The sequence below is a fragment of the Parasteatoda tepidariorum genome, chromosome 5 (genome assembly GCF_043381705.1).
Source record: "Parasteatoda tepidariorum isolate YZ-2023 chromosome 5, CAS_Ptep_4.0, whole genome shotgun sequence".
Lineage (NCBI taxonomy): Eukaryota > Metazoa > Arthropoda > Arachnida > Araneae > Theridiidae > Parasteatoda > Parasteatoda tepidariorum.
Genome location: NC_092208.1, coordinates 82,266,412 through 82,283,252, shown reverse-complemented (window position 1 = coordinate 82,283,252; position 16,841 = coordinate 82,266,412). Strand labels below are relative to the sequence as shown.

Below are 16,841 nucleotides of genomic sequence, written 5' to 3'. Positions count from 1 at the left end.
TAGGTTCAAAATTACAAGGATACGGAGTTGAACATTAGTAGTCGTAAACCCGAAAAACTGGGTCGGCTGTTCAACGACGGTTATAAAATAAAATTGTAAAATATAAAATTTGTTCATTTAACCTTTAACTTCTTATGCCTTTTTTGGCAGCAGCGAATGTTTCATTTACAAAATGCCAAACTATCAAATGCTTGCAATTTTTTTAACTGTTTAATGCTCTTTTATTTCCTTTGTGAAATTGAGCAACATCGAAAATGCGTCCCCTTTCTTTGAAATAACATCAATGTTTCACGAGATCGCATTCGCCTGTGAAAGTTTAAGTATTAGTTACACGTGATGTTGAATACGCAATCGGGTACTTGCACTTCAAGAAGATCACATGCCCACACATGTGACCTGTGATGCCAGTTCCAGCTGATCGTTTATAAGCAAAATGGCGTGTTAAAGTTGAGCTAAGTTGCCGACCGGCCTGTGTAGAGGGCAGGGAACTGTCCTTGCATCAGAAAGATTCTGGATTCGAATCCCGGGCAAGGCATGGATGTTTCTTTTTCTCTATCTGTGTTCTATGTCCTTTCTCCTTTGTGTGTGAATGTGACCCGCCCTATAAACGGGTTGTGGTAGAGTGACGTTGGGGACGCTGCAAGCCACGGCTGCCCACTGAGTCACGATAAGAGAGTTAGCAGTTCTGGCACTTTCTGCGGCCAATGGACAATACAGTCAACCCCGCTTAAAGGAATACCATCGGTTCCAGCCAAATCTATGCTATTGAGCGGGTTATTCGATTAAAAGGGGAGTGCTATATTCAATCTTTAATCCTGAGTTTTTGCCAAATTTTATTTTTTAATTGTATTTGATTAAATAAACTCAGTTTTGTGATCAATAAATAATTATAATTAAAACTTTCTGCCTTAGTATCATTATAAAATGTCATTTAAGGTTACATAAAAATAAATCAATGTTAGCAAAAAGCATCATGTAGGAACGAAAATATTATTTTATCCCATCCGAAAAATTCTATAATTGAAGACTGTTTTTTATACCCGTTTAATTCGTTAATTTATCAAAATTAGATATTCCCTTTTAGTTTCTACAAAAAATTTCATGACTTGTAAGTATTCCTTTCAAACACATTCAGATTTTTTTTTTTTATCGTTGAAACTTGAGAAATTCCTAATTAAGGCGCTATTTAAGTTGGGGATTTTTTTAAAAATTTATTGTTTCTAAGATTCATTGTTTTTTTCCGATTAATTTAAAGAATTTTTTTTTGCGCTCAACTTGCAACAAACTCAAAATTATTCACTGGATTAAGCAATTATTCTACTTAAGAGAAAGAGGGGGCCATCAAGAGGGGGCCACAAGTCTTGACCTAAAAACTAATCACTCTATCCCTTTTTTACATACTAAATGATGAGTGAGTGAAGTAAGTCAAAGAGGGGTAAAACCCCCTTCGTTTACTTCAATGTATAACTGGCAGCAAGATTTGATTAATTTTTCAACTTCATCCCAAACACATACTATAATGAATAAGAAGTTCCTATTGAAATGACCACCTACTGTATCCTTATCTTAAGTGAAAAAGGGAAATTCCATTTCAGCTGGTGAAATATTTCTCTATAATTAACAAATTTTTTTCATTTTAGTACCACTTCTTTATGCGATTAAGTGGGGACAAAAAACAACAGATAACCGTTTAAACGGGGAAGTTTAACATTAGTTAAATATAAAATGATTTGGTTCCATTAAATTTTATTCCTATAAGCGGGTTATTCGATTATCCGAGGGGCGAATAAGTGGGGACGACTGTAGTTCCAAGTGCCCGCCATTGAAAAAAAAAAAAAAACTACGAAAAAAAGTAGCGACTACAGTAGTTCCACTACTTGTAGTGCTCTACTTTGGACCACAGTCTAACTAAACCATCGGGATAAGTCCCAACATCATTTCCACAAAGAATAATATCATTGTGAAAGTTATAAATGTAATAAAACAAAATTTACAATGAAATTTTAAAATTCATGTGCAGATTTAATCAAGTTACTGATATTTTCCCCCAAAAAGAATATTTATTCAATGAAATATAAATATAGCAAAGAAATTGCATAGAAGTATATTTTTTTGGTTAAGCATATTTTACAAAAAAGTATATAAATTAGTAGTACAGTAAAAGTATATTTTCACAAACTTTTTTTTTTTCAAAAAGCATTTTCTAAGGTGGATAACATTGATATTTTCAAGCCAAGAGTAACAAAAGCTTACGTGGTTTGTATTTAAATCTGCTCAAATTAAACTAACATTTTAATTTAATTTATCAAGAATATTAATTTAGTAAAGTAATCACGACCCTTGATTCTTTTTAGAAGCTAAGGACACTCTTGTCGAATTATTTAACTTCATTCATTTATTCTTATTTTGCAACAGAACTGGTTTAAAAACCAAAAAATTATAATAGAAAAATTTAATCTTTTATTTTAAAGTAAAAATCCACTTTGCTGTAATGCACTTCACACAATTCTCAAATATCGTTCTTGTCTTTCTAATATTCGTTATTTTTAAACCGGTTTTAGACAAATTTTACATTTGATGATGCAAATTATCGTTCTGCAAAAGTGAATTAAAGTTAAAAAAGATTTCAACTATATAAGAAAAAACAAAATGTAGTAAAACGTTTAATAAAAAGCAAACGTTCCAAATCAGCAGCTTTGCGTAGCCATTTTGTTTATTTTATAGAATTGATAGGTGTCACAGCATTCAAAAAACTCTTATCACTTTTAGACTACTAAGCTGTCTTGTCAATCTTCTTTACCTGGTTGGTTTCGAGATTATAATCTTCTTTTATTTAGTTATGTTTTTTGCATAGTATATTATTGTTATTATTTCGCAAAATCTATCTTTTATTCAAGTAATTTCGCTTATATTATTGCGAAAATCATGTCAAGTATTTAAGATTTCGTATTCTTGTTTCGTTATTTATTTTTTTGGAGAAAAAAAAATTGGAATTCTGTCCGTTTTTTTAGAATTATTTGGTTGAATTAATGAAACACTACTTAACAAACTTTATCACCTGTGTTGTTATTGTTATTTTTAAAAGTGACATTGGTTAATTATTTTCAACAATTTTGCTTAATGAAAACTTCAAAATCTAATAGTAAAGGCTTTTTCGCTTAATGAAGCTATTGTGACATAATACTATAACATATTTTGCTTTATGAAACCTTGATTTCTTTAATGAAAACCATAAAACCTAATTCTGTTTCGTATTTTGTGCAGTGAAATCCTTAAACGTATTCCGCATTATGAAATCCTTAAATCCTCATACTATAACTTATTCTGCTTTCTGGATCCTTTAAAACCTATTCCTATAACTTATTTTGCTGTCTGAAACGCTTAAAATCACTTATATTATTTAATAATTATGTTACTTATTTTGTTCAGTGAAATTCTTAAACATATTTCGCTTAATGAAATCCTCATACTAAAACTTATTTCTCTGTCTGAATCCCATAACTTTATTTTGCTGTCTGAAAAGCTTAAAACCAATTCTGCTAACCAAATCTTATAACCTGATTTGGTTAAGGAAGCCTTAAAATCTTCAGATATTTCGAAGAAAAGCTGAAATAAAATATCTAAGATTGATACAACACTTTCTGATGTTATAAGGAAAATAACACAAGACATAAATTTAAAAAAAAAAAAAAAAAAAATGGCGTCTACTCTCAGTTAGCAAGTATAAAAGCTGTGACCAACGGATTATCATAAGATTTCACCAAGCTTTTTATCTAGTAAATCTACGATTTTATACCGATTCCACGACCATGAGGTACTTAAGTTATCTTTTTTTCCTTTTATCTTTACTTATATGTATATATATTGCGTTCTTTACTTAGAGTTTATAACACCGCTACCTTTAGTTTGTTGTTTGGACCCAATACACGGCGAGATATAATTTGTGATTGCAATGTTAATAACGACGAATAACGAAAATAGCAGCAATTTATTTAATAATTGACATAAATGAAATAACAAATTATACCCCAAGTAGATACAATACATATCAACAATTATGGTACCTATATAACCGAAGATTTCGCCATAGAGGTAAGCGTATTATCAAAGTAAAATTCACGATAGAACCCAAAAACAATCTAATACGGTTTTACGAAGCTCTGTCGCTAAGGAAAATAAAAAAAAAGATACTGTTAAAACTGGCTAACCTTTAGAAAGAACAAGTAAGTCAAATATTTTAAAAATGTATCAAACTTTTTTAAAAATCGCCAATTCGGTGACATTTGTCCACCTTTAAGAAAATTATCAAAACCAAAGCCTTATTCTCATTTTTTGCAAATTTTTTATGAGCTGAAATAATGAGCATTAGAGTAAGTTTTTAAGTATTAAAAAATTATACCACAATCGCTTTTCATTTTCACTTAACTGTAGCTTTTCTCTATATTGACGTTTTGCGCCATTTGCGGAATAAGCATAGACAGCGCAGCTTTACATGGACTAAGCTTGTCCTAACAGCCATGAGTTATTAATTGTTGAAAACTCAAAGCAGTTATAAAAATAGCATATTATTCGCAAAAGAGCATCACTTCACATGACTACAAAGCCTTTGAAAACCAACCCTCAAATTTTCCAACACGTTGATATATGTAATACTGTTTGAGTTTGGCTCCGAATTGCAGATTCTGTAACTAAATCAGTTACAAATCATTACAATTCCATATTATATAATTCAATATAATCATTACCAACATTTTACAGTTAAATTAAATTTCGTGGTAATGAACCTTCGCCTGCAAAAAAGATTTGCTGTTCACCAATTATGAAATAATATTCTTCTTCAGTAACACTACAGCCTTGTGCAGGCCAAGGTTTGCTCAGTCTGTTTCTTCCAGGCAGTAGAAATGAGACTGGAGAGTCCGAAGTTGAGCCTGGTTCAACACGGGTTCGGGCTCAATTACTGAAATAAGGTTTCAGTCTCGGATTCATGATAAAATTTTCATAAACTTTTTTACTACTTTTAAACAACATTTGTGTGATCCATTTATAAAATATTAAAAATTTATAAGGTATAAAAATTAAAAGTGATCTGCTACTTCTGTTCGGTTCTTTTGCTTTGTGGGGCTAGCACTATTTGTCAAATATTTTTTTAAATAGCTTAAGATTTTAATTTTTGTTTTAGTCATCTTGAAGTTACAGTTTTTCACTTCTATTTTTCTTTCACAGGTTAGCGATGGGAAAGCTTTTAATTTACTAATTTTTTTTGTATAGGCATCAATGTAGCACAGTGGTCAGAAAATCGGACTCCGGGCCGGAGTTCCTGAATTCCGAAACTCCACTACCCAAGATGCGATCGATATATGTGCACGTAAAATCTGCGGAATCGAAAATCCTGTGGTCTGTATCTGAACAGTACCATGGGTGCAGAGATCTGGAGAAACTTTCCTTCCTATGTCTAATTTGAGGAAGTGGATTCACAAAATTGTGATGGCATGTGTTAGGATCATCCTCAGGGATGTTTCTCAGACCATCGTTAATAGCCCATTGTGCAGCTCTTGTGCAACGTAAATAAAGTAAAGACATCAAAGGCCGAGTGAAGTTCACACTTTTATCTCGTGTTCGGTCTAAACTTCTACGGGCTCAGACCTCCTGAGCTCATCTCAACCATCTCTACTGGGTCATCTCCTATTTCCACAAGAGAATAGGTGAACACACAGAGACATCTTATTGATGACATGCAAATCGTTTTGTTTTCTGATAGAGTGGCTTATAAATATACTGTGTCCCAAGTTATTCACTTTCAATCAAATTATTTTGAAAAGGGACGAAAGGGAAAAAAAATGTTTCTAACTTTCGAAAGAATTCTTCTGTTTGAGTCAGGAACCAAGCAGAATAGGTTTTGAAATTCTCAAACTGTTTAGAAAAAGGATGAGAGGGAAAGAAAAAATTCATTTCTATTTTTCGAAAAAATACTTCTGTTTGCGTCAAGAGTCAGGAACCAATAGGTTTTGAAATTCTCAAATTTTGTAGAAAAAGGACGAGAGGGAAAGAAAAATTCATTTCTATATTTTGAAAGAATACTTCTGTTTGCGTCAAGAGTCAGAAACCAAGCAGAATAGGTTTTGAAATTCTCAAATTTTGTAGAAAAAGGACGAGAGGGAAAGAAAAAATTCATTTCTATATTTTGAAAGAATACTTCTGTTTGCGTCAAGAGTCAGGAACCAAGCAGAATAGGTTTTGAAATTCTCAAATTTTGTAGAAAAGGGACGAGAGGAAAAGAAAAATTCATTTCTATTTTTCGAAAAAATACTTCTGCTTGCGTCAAGAGTCAGGAACCAAGCAGAATAAGTTTTGGAATTCTCGAATAATTACAAACAACTCCTAGGCTTTACATTGGCTTGGGTTTCGAGGAAGAGGTATTGCTCAAAATCGAGTTAATAAATTATTTTAAAGCGCTGCAGTATATGTATAGAAGGGGTGGGCTAAGGTCATGTGATCATAACCTTCTTTCAGAAAAACAAAGGCGAAAAATAAAGTTGAGAAACCGAAGTCAAAATTTCATCACTCCACAAGAGGTTAAAAATGAAAGTGCAGTGATTTTGGTCGATGTCTGCAGATTCTGTAAAAGGCAACAGATAGAAGAAAAAAACACATTGTTATTGTTTTTTAAGTTCAATGTCCTCAGGTTGTGAAAGCTTTAATGGTAATGATCAAGCTTTCAACAAGACTTATGGTTTGGCAGTAAGTCTTCATCAGTTTTATACTATTAAAAAAAGCACATTTATAGCCCAGATTGCACTTACTGGCTGTAAATATATTATAGTACGTAGCGTTTATAGGCGCTGTCATGCTGAAATATGTATAACATATTTTCTAACATCTTAAAACCCAAACTATTATCTTATTTAATCCATTTTCAGTGTTTCCCAAAGTGTGGTAAGCGTACCTCCAGGGGTACGGAAACAGTTTAGTGGAGGTACGTGTTCTTATGCGAAACATCTTGCAACAAACGAAAATTTCAAATTTTTTTTATTTAAAAACAAAGCTAGACATGAACATTTACGATAACGTATTTTTCTATTGGCTATTTTTTGCAGAGTTAACAGTTAATAAACAGTGTTGTTAATAAACAGCCAGTTGTAAATTTTAACTTTCGTGCAATTTATTTATTTATTTGTTTCATTTCTTATTCGTGGTACGCAGCTTTACGAAAAATTTAGAAAGACACGAGAGTTATAAGTTTGGGAAACACTGATATACATATATGATACTTGCATTTTTGATTTTTTGGTGGATGGAGGTGTCTGGGGTTAAGACCTGCAGTCACACCCATCGGGCCATTTTCTAAATTTATTAATTTATATGTGCACTAAAATGAATTACTTTTTTTTTCAATTCCTACTATTAGTTCACACTCACTCTTCCTATATATACTTAACTTCCTATACCTATAACTATTCCTATATCTATAACTTCCTATATCTATAACTATTCCTATATCTATAACTTCCTATATCTATAACTTCCTACATCTATATCTATAACTATTCCTATATCTATAACTTCCTATATCTTCCTATATTTTTTTAAACTTGTAGTGTATGACACTTGATGCTAATACAGTTTTTTAAAAATATTAATTAATTAATTAATTTTTCAATTCCTATTGTTGGTGCACACTCGTTATAATTTTTATTAATTAAAAAAACAAATTAAATAAAAAATTATCTTTGTTGACCTAAGTAAGGAATTGACTTTAAAACTTTTTTATTTATTTATTTATAAATCGTTTACTTTAGATTTCCATATTTCTGAAATAAAATATTTTCATTACTTATCGAATTTAATTCCTCATTAAAGCAGTTTCTGTTGCTTAATATCTGCATCACACTGGAATAATATATCAGGGTGCGTAAAAAGTGCTTAAAGGTGCTTATTTTCGTTTTTTAAAAGCCCTTAAAGGTGCTTTTTTCATTGGGTGTTTTCAAAAAGTGCTTAATTTTTCCTTCTTCAAAATGAGATTTTTCCTTTACTATGATGATTTTCGCTTCGAATTATGCAAAAGGACACTGTTCACATTGTTCTATTCAACGTTTTCATAATTAATTCAACCCCAATCTATTTCTGTGTATAGTCAGTTCGTAGCGAATGAAAACGCCATTCATTTTTCATGATTCAAAATTTCATGATTTCTGAAAATTGTCAAAAACAATGGCAAAAGTTTTTTTTCTTCTTCTTTTTCTGACATAATGGTTAAAACAAGATAAAACAGTCTATTGTCAAAAACTTTCCAACCCTGCCAAATTATGATATTTTTTTAAAGTGCTTGAAATTATTTGAGTGCTTAAAAGGTGCTTATTTTTTGTTGAATAATTTGGCTACGCACCGTGTATATGGGCAATTTTAAATACGTCAATCAATATCCTTTTCAATTCATGGTGATTCATTAAACCTCCTCAACAAATAGAAATTCCTTCAAACCAAAATATTTCTTGATACTCGACTAGTTTTCTGAGTTGTCGCCAACATTAGCCTTGGTCTATATAACCGATAAATGACTAGTTTTAATATCGTAATACATTGTCAAATAAATATCGATATTTAACAATGTATCGCGATATTTTTCAAAACTTTTTTTGGTTTTTCTTATTAATCCTTTGACGCAGATGAGACACAGATGACCATTTTTCTTCTTCTTATTCATTGATTATTCAACAAGTTATGTTTTTCTTATTTCACACGATTTACGAAAGCAAGCAAAAAGAAGGCTGTGCAACGTTTTTCAAGGTTTGGCGATTCATCTACTTTCACTTAACTAATAATGAAACTAATTCAAAATTCAACGGCATGTTTCAAATTTTCGTATTAGCAATAGACAATATTTGTGAAATTCACGAACTTGAACAGAAAAAAATTAGTTTCATTTTAAAAAAAGTATAGTTGTTCTGTTTTAACACTTTGAAAAAAATATTTTTAGTGTAATAGTCGAAAAATAGTTTCTTATTGTATAGTTACAGAACAATGCCCTATAAATATATCTATAAACAATGCACTATAAATATGCCTACATTTTTATTTTCTGGGAATATTGTGGAAAAGAAAGTTTTGTTCGGACAACAAATGTGCATTCCCGATTTTCCCTGAAAAACTTCAATTAAGAAAAATCGCTCCCAGCAATATAGTGTTCCGCCGAGTCTTGGGTTTCCCCCACAGTGGTTTGGAGAATTTTATTTTTAACAAGTCAATTCATTAACAAGCAATGGAAATTATACCTAAAAATCGTAACAAAAATACGCCTTTCTGTTCGAATAGAATAAGAATAAACATTTCTGGCAGACGATTTTTTCCAACAGCGAGAGAAAAGCAAAAAGTAGCAACATAGATGCACAAGCTTATTTTCCAAAAATACCTTGGTTATTAATTTTTTAAAAGAAACACTCCTTTTTTCTGTAATTACTGGGTTACATGTATGAAACAAGAATACTATGAAAAATTTTACGTATCTGAATCATTTACTTCTTTTGTAATAATCGATTGATAAACTGAGCAATAAACATTTTTTTTTCTGTTATCAAAGTTAAACATAATCTTACAAATTTTTTTTTTTTTTATCAAAGACTTAAGTTTAATAAACAACACTAAAGGAGGTGATTTGGGCTTAAAAATAATATTTTAATCAAACCTTTTTATCAACTCTAATCATCAATGAAGGAAAAAAAGAGAGATCTTCTCTTTCATTAACGCCGGTTTTGGCGAAGATCCAAAAAACGTGCCGAACTTTCAGCATGAGATAAACCTTGCTTCATTTTTTATTGTGCCATTTTTCTTTCTTTTTTTTTCGTACAACTTTCTTTCCTCTAGTTTCAGATATTTTATTTGTGTGTTAAGTAAAATAATAACACGAAAAGCTTAACTGGAAACAGTTATGAGTAGTTTGTAGAAACATAATTAATAATGAGACTGAACTGAGAGGTTGATGATATACCTCATGAAATTATGCAATATTTTGACATTTTAAATGATTTATTGATAAGCGTATAGGGTATTTGAGATGAAAAAAAACCCTTTTTTTTTAATATGAGCATAAATTAATTTAAAAAATTTAACATTACGTATATCGTAATATACCATTTTTATTTTTCAAACATGTGTATACTCTGTTTTAAGCCAAATTTTATGTATTTATATTTCACTAATGAGGTTTTGTGACCTACCTTAAAATCAAAATTAGGTTTTAGTTATTAACAAACCTTAATATTATTTACTGACAATCGAGCCGTTTCGAACAAAATTGTTTTTTAATCCTTCTAGTTCGTTTCATAATAAATAATTGCTTGCATATTCACTTTTTGCACAATGTTTGACCGTTTATGTGCAGTTTTATATTTATGGGATTTTCTAAAATTGCCTTTGTATCAAAGCTTCAAATTCTAGGTATTAATAAAGCTAGGTGCACTAATTTTTTGATAAGAGCCCTTTTCGTACATAAATTTTTCATACACGACGATTTTCATCTAGTTCAATTCTATAAAAGATAAGTCCTTGCATAATCATTTGTGAAAATAATGTTTGTCTGGTTGTGGCTGTGTTTTATTGATGGAATTCTCGTAAATTACTTTAGAATCAAAACTTTAAAATTGTAGGTGTTAACAAATTTAATGTGTTAATCATGCTTGATACACTTATTTAATGACTAGAGAGCCATTTTCGTACAATTTCCAATTCGCCAAAATTTTCTTCTATTTCGATTCTAAATAAGATAAGTGTTTGTGTCCTTTTTAGAAAAAATAATGTTCGTATGTTCGTGAGCTGTGTTTTATTGATGGAATTCTCGTAAATTACTCTAGAATAAAAACTTTAAATTTTAGGTATTAATAATGAGTCCAAAATTAAATAAATTCACGATTTCAAATTATCGATATTATTGTTCGATGTTATTATTGATATTACTGTGCACTGATATAAATTATCGAAATTACTGTTCTACGTTATTATCACTATTACTGTACACTAATTCAAATTATCGATATTTCTGTTCAACGTTATTATCTATATTACTGTTCAACGTTGATATCGATATTACTGTACGCTAATTCAAATTATTGATATTATTGTTAAACGGTTGTTATTATTATTTTTTTTTAAAGAAAGTACAGTGTTGCATTCTCCTTTTCTTTAAGAGCAAAATTTTTTGCTGCGCATTCGCTGTTTTAGCTAAGAAGTTCGGGTATAATTTTTTTCTTCTTCTTTAATATTGTCAGAGACAGGAATTTACCAATACGTTCGATTGACACCCACGACCGTTACACACAACTGAATAAATGCCACATCCTCCCCTGAATTAGAATACAATCTCAATTTTTTCCTTCCACCAGAAAATGATTGACAGCTGTAAATGCAGTGACGCACTTTAGCAGACATGTGCCTTTTGGCAACAACTCTCATCATCCCTATTCCAATCGAACGCCAACCCTGCGTGAAAGCTGCTCTCAATTTTTAGGGCACCGGCCCTTACTGTCAGCTATAAATTTTGACGAGTAAAGGGGCGCAACCATGGGAAATTATAATGAAACATAGCTTCGTGATGGTTGGCTAACCAGGCAGACTGTTGTTGGGGCCCCCTTATTTTACCCTCATCTTTTTCTATTGAAGGCTTTCCTTGTAAAAATAAAAAAAACCCACACCTCTGATTGGGGTGGTTTGCAATAAGAATTTATATAAGCTTTTTGACCTTGCCTCAAGGGGTCTAAAATGGGTGAAATATATAAATCCTCTGTTTATATCTTCGATTGTGTAATTGAGATAGAAATAAAATTTACCACTTTCGATTGAAAAGAGGGGAGTTACATAGCTTCCTTTAAGTACAAGCACTTTGAGAGAAAACTGATGTATCTTTTTCTTCATTATTTTGATGATCAAAACTTATTTAAGAATAAAATTTTGTATCAAAACTTATTTAAGGACAAAATTTTGTATCAAAACTTAGTTAGGGACAAAATTTTGTATCAAAACTTGTTTATGGACAAAATTCTGCATCAAAACTTAGTTATGTACTAGATTCTGTATCAAAACTTAGTTAAGGACTAGATTCTGTATAAAAACTTATTAAAGGACATAATTCTGCATCAAAACTTAGTTAAGGACAAAATTCCGTATCAAAACTTATTTAAGAACAAAATTTTGTATCGAAGCTTAGTTAAGGACTAGATTCTGTATCAAAAGTTATTTAAGGACAAAATTCTGCATCAAAACTTAGTTAAAGACAAGATTCTGTGTCAAAACTTAATTAAGGACAAAATTTATTTAAGAACAAAATTCTGTATCAAAACTTGTTTAAGGACAAAATTCTGTATCAAAACTTAGTAAAGGACAAAATTTTGCATCATAACTTATTTAACGTTGGATTTTTCTTTTTTTATCTGGGTACTATTTAAAGATGCTTTCAATTTTAAAATTCCGAATCCTAACTTTTTTAAGGTGCTTGCAAACTATGGAATTTCGATTTAAAGTTTATTAAAAGTGATTCCAATCAAATAAGATAGCTAACTTATTTAAGATGTTACGTCTGTTATCAAGAATACGAGAAATCATCATTTTCGAAATTTGGGCATAAATTCCACTTCGACAATGCCAAAATTATTTCAACCGCAGTTGCATCAGCTCATCTGGAAGCCCTGGAATCTTGTTTCATTCATATGAATTCTGATTCCCTGGTTAACAACATCAGTTCCTCACTTTCTCTCCACAGCGTGTGGAAATACATTTTACCCTGATTTGCCTCTCTCGTCCGCTGTGGTTCTTCTAGTTGTTTTTTTAAATTTTTTCTCTCTCGGCTACTGTGATTTTAATAGTTTTGTTTTCCACCCTTATTTCTTCATTTTTTTGTTGTCAACTTTATGCTTTGTATTTCAAATCACGCCTGTTTCTTCTCATTCAAGGTTGGGCAAGTCTTGAAAACCAGCGCCTGTTTTTGAGAGCTATGAACGTGTCGACTGTTGTTTCCTATTTGTATATTTTTGAAGCGAATGAAGTTTGTAATCAAGTAACATTATTTTAGGTGCTTTCAATTAAGAGCCGTACATAAATGACTTATTTTTTTAAATATTTTAACCCTGTACTCTCCTTGCCATAAAATGTCATGTTTCATTACTTAAACATATATTAGCATAACAGAAACGAAACACTGTGTTATTGATTATAGTTTAACTTTCATTTTAAAGCTTAGTGTTTTGACAATAATAATGATTATGCGTGCACGACAAAATAAATAAATACAATAAATACATATTATTTCAAATGTTTTTGTTTTATGTATTCTGTCTTTTTGTTATTTCTTTAAGAGAGATATCATTTGTGGACAGAATTCAGAATCAAAATTATTTAAGGTGCTTTCGACTGTAAAATTATGAATCAATACTTACTAAAAATACTTCGAATTTATAGAAATTTGAAGTGGAATATTAATTACTAAACAGCTGGATTTTAAAAAAGACACCTCAGGAACAAGCAGAACTAACAAAAACAGTACCGTTTTCTTCGAGTTATTTTATCCTAAGTTGTTTAATTCTCTCCACCTCCCCCTCTCTGTTTATTATCAAATGCAAATAGAAAAAAATGTATATCTGGTCCAAAAATATGCATTTTTTTTTCTCTTTATACGAAATTTCGGTAAAATATAAGGGAAAAAATAATACGATTTTTGAATTTTCTATACATAGATCAGATGACCAAGTTCCTAGCACCGTCAAAGGATTCTATTTTTGAAAAGGTCATGGTAATGTTGACTCTATTGCAATTTCGACCCTAGTTCGACTACGTGAGATAGTAAGATGAAATCAAATTAATTCTTTTCAACTGCTGAATACAATTATTTCTATGTTTATTTCTTTTACTTGACGCTGAAAACGCAGATATTTTCGGACAACACAAAGGCAATTATAATAATTCATTTTGTCAGGTTTCCTGAAGTAATAATTTAATGCTGCATAACTATATGTAAACTATAGTAACTATATGTGAACTCTATTTAGATTAATTTTGTTACATAGTCTTGAGTGAAAGTTTCAGCTGGGCTGAATTGTTAGTTATACGTTAAGTATACCTTTAGATTAGTTTTGTTACATAGTCTTGACTTGAGTGATAGTTTCAGCTGTGCTGAATTGTGATACGTAAAGTATTCATTTATATTAATTTTGTTACATAGTCTTGAGTAATAGTTTCAGCTGTGCTGAATTGTTAGTTATACGTAAAGTATTCATTTATATTAATTTTGTTACATAGTCTTGAGTGATAGTTTCAACAGTGTTGAATTGTTAGTTATACGTAAAGTATTCCTTTAGATTAATTTTGCTTCATAGTCTTGAATGACAGTTTCAACAGTGCTGAATTGTTAGTTATACGTAAAGTATTCATTTATATTAATTTTGTTACATAGTCTTGAGTGATAGCTTCAGCAGTGTTGAATTGTTAGTTATACGTAAAGTATTCCTTTAGATTAATTTTGTTACATAGTCTTGAGTGATAGTTTCAGCAGTGCTGAATTGTTAGTTAAACATAAAGTATTCAATTAGAATAATTTTGTATTGTAATCGAAATAAAAACTTAGTTTCGAAGTAATTATTTAGATTTATTTTTGATTTTTTTTCTTAAATGGTTGTAGAAAATTTAAACATAAACGGTGTTATGGTGCCGCATACTGGCGTACCTGTTATTGGTGACGGAGCTTGCCTTTTTCGTGCAATAGCATACATTTTATACGATACTCAAGTTATGGCTTAAGTGGTTCACGAGGTTACGTTTTAAATTATTACTAAAATTCAGTTCATATAGAACTTTGACTATATGGAGGACATCTTGTGATAATATTTATTACTTGAATTATATTTATTTATAATTTATAAATTAAGTCCATACGCGAGGGTAAATCCTATTGTTCTAATTCTTCAGAACGGGACTATAAGCCCAGTTAGGGAGAATTTTCTTTATTTAAATAATAGTTGTGTGTGTGTGAAAAATATAAAAATTTCCTGGTATTTTTTGAACTATCATTTTTTTAAAAATTTTATTTACTAAATATTCATAAATTAAATATTTATTTTCAGTTTTTAACTAAAATGAAATGTTATTTCTGTTGAACTTAAAAGTGCGTATGTCAAAGCATCTGGAACTTTTCAGAGCTCCTCCGTGTTTGAAGATAGTGACTTTAGCATGCATTTGCTGTTTCGTATTTTTTTCTTCCTTCAAACTACGTATTTTTTTTTTGTTGATGAATATCCAGAAATTTATGCTTCTTACAGGAAACCTGGGTCTCTCAAAAAAGTAAAGTGATATTTAGCTTTTTCTTGGATACCGGCCAACGAAACCACTTCAAGCAACTTGTCAGATAGGACCAATCCAGTTTCAAGGTCAAGAATCACTGGGGGCGCAAGTCTGGAACAAAAACTCTCTTTTTTTATGCAGCAAAAATATAAAAGTAGTTTCATAAATCAGTTTCGCCATTAGACTTTTATTTTGTTTTTTTTTTTTTTTTTTGCATCTTGCATCAGCTATTAGAAGAGTGTTTATTTTTGGTGCTGTAAGTCTTACATTGTAGGGATCAACTTTTAAAAATAGTTTTTTTTTAATTTAAAATTAAAATATTTCTTTCATATTGTGATTGTAATTGATTTTCTGTTGTTGTCTTGAAATAAGGTGTTTTTATATATGCCCAGTTCGAAAAGATTTTGATGTCTCCTAAATATATATATATATTTTCTTCAGGTTTTAAAAACATAATGTGTAGATATATGTCATAGACTGATTGATAAACTCAGCTCATTGCAAGTTCGCGGCTAAGGAAAAGTCTTCGATACAGGATAATTAGGAAGTGTGCGATGACTTATGCCTAATCATACTTAAATTGTTTTCTCTACTGTGATAACTTCCTGAAATAAATAATTAGGCTAATTAAATAAACTAATCTAAAATAAATTAGCAATGAAATGAATGGCCTGAAATAAATTAGCAATGAATATATACATTTTCTGATTAGCTTAAACGTATGTGTGCTCATTGCAATAAGCCTTAAAAGTGTTAGGCAGATTTTAAAAGTACTGAAAATTTTTCCAAATAGCCTGGCGCGTAGCAAATTGACGGCAGCTGTTTGCAAGGAGCCGGATTAATCAATAAACGATGGATCCATCATGTAATCCAAATGCGGGTTAGTTCCATTAAAAAGTCCTCAACGAAGGCTAATTACTCCCAAGGATTGTGTTGAACGGAGTTGGAGCACTGATAGTCGTAAACTGAAAATTGAGTCGGCTGTTAAACGACAGTTATAAAATAAAATAAACGGTGGCTCAAAAATAGACCAAGCGATCGCCTCCCATTGAGGTGTCCCAGGTTCGAATCACAGCAATGGTTGATCGATGCGAAATCTGCTCACGACTTCTTCCGACCACAGTGAGATAAGAAAATATCCACATAGATCTTGGGTTAGAATACCTTTGGCCATCGGACGACATGGGAGGCTTTCGGGGTTTATTTTTCCATTTAACGCAAATGAGGGTTAGTTCCATTAAAAAAGTCCTCCACAAAGACAAGTTTGCCTCAATACTTGAACCAGAAGTTTCTTTGTCTTCTAGGTTGGGTTCAAGATTACAACGCTATGATAGTCAACAATGATAGTCAACGCGAGTTAGGATAGGAAATAAAATAAAAACTAAAATCCTACAATATATACAGTGGTGGCCAAAAGTGTGGACACTTTCTGAAAGTTTCATGCTTTTCAACTTTGTGTGCTTGTAGAATATATTAATTTTCACTTAAATACAAACGTTTATATATTAACATAGATTTATCACTTT

At 30.8% G+C, this 16,841-nt stretch overlaps 1 long non-coding RNA gene across 1 annotated transcript in view; it reads left to right on the top strand.

The window, feature by feature from the left end:
* Window positions 1-15,570, top strand: part of LOC139425543 (uncharacterized) — a 45,602-nt gene extending 30,032 nt beyond the window's left edge. Inside the window, exons 2-3 of the long non-coding RNA XR_011636747.1 lie at window positions 13,716-13,821; window positions 15,294-15,570. This is a non-coding gene — a long non-coding RNA (uncharacterized lncRNA). The remainder of the gene's footprint in view (window positions 1-13,715; window positions 13,822-15,293) is intronic.
* Window positions 15,571-16,841: the final 1,271 nt, after the last annotated feature.